We start from the raw sequence: 5,148 nt of genomic DNA, 5'->3' as shown, positions 1-5,148 counted from the left end.
TAGAAATTGTGACTTGTTTCTGAATTTGTTGAAAATGGTTTTTACCCCATGAAGTTGTGGTAGGAAATATAGCTTTAGAGGAAGGAAAGATTGCGAAATTGGAATTAGCTGAGGAGACAAAACAAGACCTTGTTGAGACTATTATGGGAATTCAAAAATGTGGTCGAAAGACGCATGCAGGAGGATTTGCAATTGCCAGGATAAACATGAGGTTTTGGGGCACTGTTGGTCCACCATGGAAAGGGATCGCATCAGTTGTACAATGAATGCCAAATTTAAAGGAGTCAAGACTTATAGGGCATGTATGTTATTGGCCCGAGCTCGTCAAAAGTTTTAAGCTGATAATAACTCATCTTTGTGGACGTCAACTACTCCATTAAGAGGGGGAGATAGCTTCATATGCCAATATTACAAAGTCAAAAGTCATCCATTTCAAAAAAAAAAAAAAGATTATATAACTGCACAATGCCAAAAGTTTGCAGTCTTTTCAAAGATAATGCACCATACCACAAGTACAACAAAGGTTGCCAAAATAAAAGAAAAGAAGAAAAACAAATTACAAAAGATGATCGAGACGGTAAAATTGGCATAAGAAACTACCGCCTACTCTCTATGCTTCTGTTGGGCAAACACCTTCAATTCCAGTTGTTTCAAAGGTTCCAACCATCATCCTTGGAATGGGTGCATTGTTTGGCTTTCCTGAGCAGTCTGATGTGCCGTCAATGGTTAGCTCTAGGTGGTGGCCATTGATTTCCAGCTGTGGGGCATCAGGCCGTACACAGTCTTTGAAGCTTAAAATGATATATTCTTTCATCAAAACCAGTTTTTGACAAAGTGGATGACGATATCATGAAGGAAGCTCTCTTAGACTTCTATACAAGTTCAGAGAAGAGGAAGCCTGATCAAGTCATGGAGATAGCGAGTCTCAGTTCAGTCAAATAATGAACAAATGATTTGATCAAGTTATCGAGACTTCAGGGATCTCCTGACAATGTGCTACATGGTACTGTCATTGACAACAAAGTATGCCATCCAAAGAACAATGATTTTTACCTTGGTACCCATGCTGGAATGATTGGAATCACGAGGCAGACCCACTATCATGTTCTCTTAGACCAGGCTGGGTTTTCGGCTAATGAACTGCAATAGTTTGTTCATTCTCTATCTTATATGTAACAAAGGAGCACCACAGCCATATTTGTTGTGGCTCCTATTTGCTACGCTCATTTGGCAGCTTCACAGTTGGGGGCAATTTATGAAGATTAGGGATGCTTCAGAAACATCATCGAGTCATGGTGGGATCTATGCTCCGGGAGTAATCTCTGTACCTCAGCTTTCCAGGTTGAAGGATAAAGTCAGCAACTTCATTCTTGTCTATTGAGAATTATTGAACCATCTTTTTGTAGGGTTTGACAAACAACAGCCAGGACTGCTGCTGGGGCAATCCCTTTCTCATGGGTTTATGAATCAAGATTTTTCCTCCAAGCTTTAATGGAGTCAAGATTTGAACACCTCTAGTAAACTTAACTTGAAAGTATTCATCCTAAGCAAATGTACCAAGAATGGATGACACAGGCTTATGACAAAGAAGGTTCGTCCAAAAGAATTTCATAAAGGAAACCTTATGCTGAAAGAGATCCTTCCCATGCAAAAGGATGCCGAATTGGGAAGGACCATATGTCGCGAAGAGGGCTTTCTCTAGAGGTGCACTGATTTTGACAAGAAATGGATAGGAAGAATTTATCTGATCTAGTGAATTCAGACTCGGTCAATGAGTACTTTGTCTGAAGGAGAAGGGAAGCCAAGGTGAAAACCCGCAAAGGGCACTTTGGGACTTTTATTTAAAAAAAAAGGAAAAAAGAAAAAAAAAGAGAAAAAAAATAAAAAGAAAAAAGATAAAAATGAAAAGAAAAAAGAAAAATGGAGAGGCCAAGGTGAAAACCCGCAAAGGGCGCCTTGAGACCAAAGGGGTTTTGAGTTGAAAACCTGAAAGGGCAGGGCAAATTTTGAAGAGCACACGATAATCTTGCTATATCTGATTCAATGAAGAGTGAAGCATGTTTCATATCGGGGCATCAACAAAGTACTTTGGATCTTTTAAACACATGTTGAATTCAAGAAAGTCTTCATGGAGCTGGCATATAAACGCTCAAGCGGCGATATCTAGGGCATCTAACTTTTGTCCTGTTTGCTATCTTTAGATTCTTTGTCTTCTCAAAGATAAGCTTTCAGATTAATTTCCTTTTTATTTTTGACAAATTTATTCAAATCTAATTATTCTCAAGATTAAATTCATCTTCCATTATCCTTAAAGTATGTTGTATTAAAATAATGATAGATGAACTAAATATCTTTACAAACGAAGTTTTGCATATTACTCTGGAAATTTCTAGATAATACAAGAAACAGAAACAAGATAATTGTTTAAAGAATTTCCATATTTGAAGGTCGGATGTACTCGAGGAAATTTCTTCTTCAGTCCAAAAGGTGGTTGGACGTTTTAAGCAATATTGATCTTAAGAAAGGCTCATTCCATAAAAATCTCCAGCGGGTCACAACATTTGGAGAATGGTACAATAGGACTAAGTTGATTCATCAAGATAAAACTTCGATGAGGGAATAAGTGATGACGTCCGAAATAGGGGTCATATTCATAACATTTTGCATTAGGAGAATTTGACTCACTTCGATCATAACATTCTAATTATTAGACATGAACTCATATGCATTCTACAGGTTATGTCTTTTATGGGGCAATGTAGATCAACAAAACAAGATTTGGCATCCCTGTGTTTATAGGGAACAAATCGAAGATAGCAGATCTGACACTCCTGTGCTTACAGCGAAGTAGATCGAAGATTTCAGCATGCCATCCCTGTGTTTATAGGGAACAAGTTGAAGATTTCAGCATGGCATCCCTGTGTTTATAGGGAACAAGTTGAAGATAACAGATTTGGCATCTCTGTATTGTCAGAGAGCAGATCGAAGATACTAGATTTGGCATCTCTGTATTGCCGGAGAGCATATCAAAGACATAGCTGATTTGGCTTTCACGTGTTTACGTTGAAGCAAATCTAAGATGATTTGGCATCTCTGTATTGTCAGAGAACAAATCGAAGTCTAGCATCTCCACTTCGACGGAGGGCAGACACATAGCAGATCCAACCTTCAGATGTTTATACTGAAGTAGATCCAAGATGGTTTGGCATCCTTGTGCTTACAAGGAGCAAATCGAAGACATAGCTGATTTGGCTTTCACGTACTTACGTTGAAACAAATCTAAGATGATTTGGCATCTCTGTATTGTCAGAGAACAAATCGAAGTCTGGCATCTCCACTTCGACGGAGGGAAGACATATAGCAGATCCAACCTTCAGATGTTTATACTGAAGTAGATCCAAGATGGTTTGGCATCCTTGTGCTTACAAGGAGCAAATCGAAGATATGGCTGATTTGGCTTTCACGTGCTTACGTTGAAGCAAATCTAAGATGATTTGGCCTCTCTGTATTGTCAGAGAACAAATCGAAGTCTGGCATCTCCACTTCGATGGAAGGAAAACACATAGCAGATCCAACCTTCAGATGTTTATACTGAAGCAGATCCAAGATGGTTCGGCATCCTTGTGCTTACAAGGAGCAAATCGAAGATATAGCTGATTTGGCTTTCACGTGCTTACGTTAAAGCAAATCTAAGATGATTTTGCATCTTTGTATTGTCAGGGAACAAATCGAAGAAACAGATTTGGCGTCTTTGTGTTTGACGGAGAGTAGATCGAAGATATCAACATGACAGTCATGAGTTTGCAAGGAACAGATTGAAGAAGCAAATTTCGCGTCTCTGTATTAGACGGGGAGCAGATCGAAGATAACAGATTTGGCGTCTCTGTATTAGACGGGGAGCAGATCAAAGATAGCAGATATCGCTTTCCTAAGTTGCAGTGAAGTAGATTGAAGCCGTCAAGAGGCCATTTGAAGAAGATCAAGGATCAAGGACTCAAGACTCGACGAGCCCGAGCAAAATTGGTCGTTTTATAGTCTTTGCTCTATTCCTGTTACACAGTGATGAGCAAAGAGGGGCAGCTATAGACACTCAATTTTGCCTGGCCCATTTCAGTATTTAAAATAATAAACCCCAAAAAATAAAAATAAAACAAAGTCCAAGTCTAGTACAAAATTACAAACATATAATTTGGCCCAATCGGAATGGCCCATTACTTGAAAAGATTTAAGGTCCATCTATGAGCTTGACTCATATGGAAATATAATCTTTAAGGATATGCAATCTTAGATATGATACAATCTTAGATATGATATGCAATCTTAGATATGATACGTAATCTTGAAGATATGATCTTGTAATCCTGGAGATTTAATTTGTAGATATCCTTTAATCTTAACCGTTGATGTAATTGATTTGTACCATTGGATTTGGGGAGGCTTAACTATAAATAGAGGCCTCTCCCTTCATTGTAACACACTTGAGTTTTGGGAAGTAATAAGAATTCTTGAAAGCATTCACTCAAATTTCTCTCCCTCTTGCGTTCTTACTCTCGTGGTTTGTTCTTATTTTATTCTTCGTCTATATTAGTTTTTCAACCTTTTTTATTTTAATTTCTTCATTTTTCAAATATGTATATTTATTCCTATCTTTTATACATTTGATTATGTATTTTATATATTATAATATTTAACCTTTTATATAGTTTATTTTCAAATATATATTTTCTATGCATGTATATATATTATATTATCATTTCATGTATTTTGAACTATTGCATTATATTTTTATAATTTGTAAATGTTCTATTTATTCATTTTTTAGTGTATGTCATTTATCTTATTTGTGCATAGTTTCATTTTTTATATGCTATGTTTAATTATTTCTTTTATGTGCTATTTTATGATATATATTGTTGTATAATTTTGCATGTACTATGTTTTTCTTTTAGTTTACTCATGTTTTTTTTGTTTATTATCTTATATTTACCCTAGTATGATTTTTTCATTAAACGTATGTTCATGTTATTTAGTTTTGTCTTAATGATATTATTTATGTTTTTATGGAAATGTTAGAATATTTTGTACATCTATGCTTCATGATGCATTAATATGTCATCCTAAAACGGTATTTAAAATAATATTCCAAAG

The sequence above is a fragment of the Gossypium arboreum genome, chromosome 4, assembly GCF_025698485.1.
Source record: "Gossypium arboreum isolate Shixiya-1 chromosome 4, ASM2569848v2, whole genome shotgun sequence".
In the NCBI taxonomy this organism is placed as follows: domain Eukaryota; kingdom Viridiplantae; phylum Streptophyta; class Magnoliopsida; order Malvales; family Malvaceae; genus Gossypium; species Gossypium arboreum.
Note: the sequence above shows the minus strand (reverse complement) of the source record.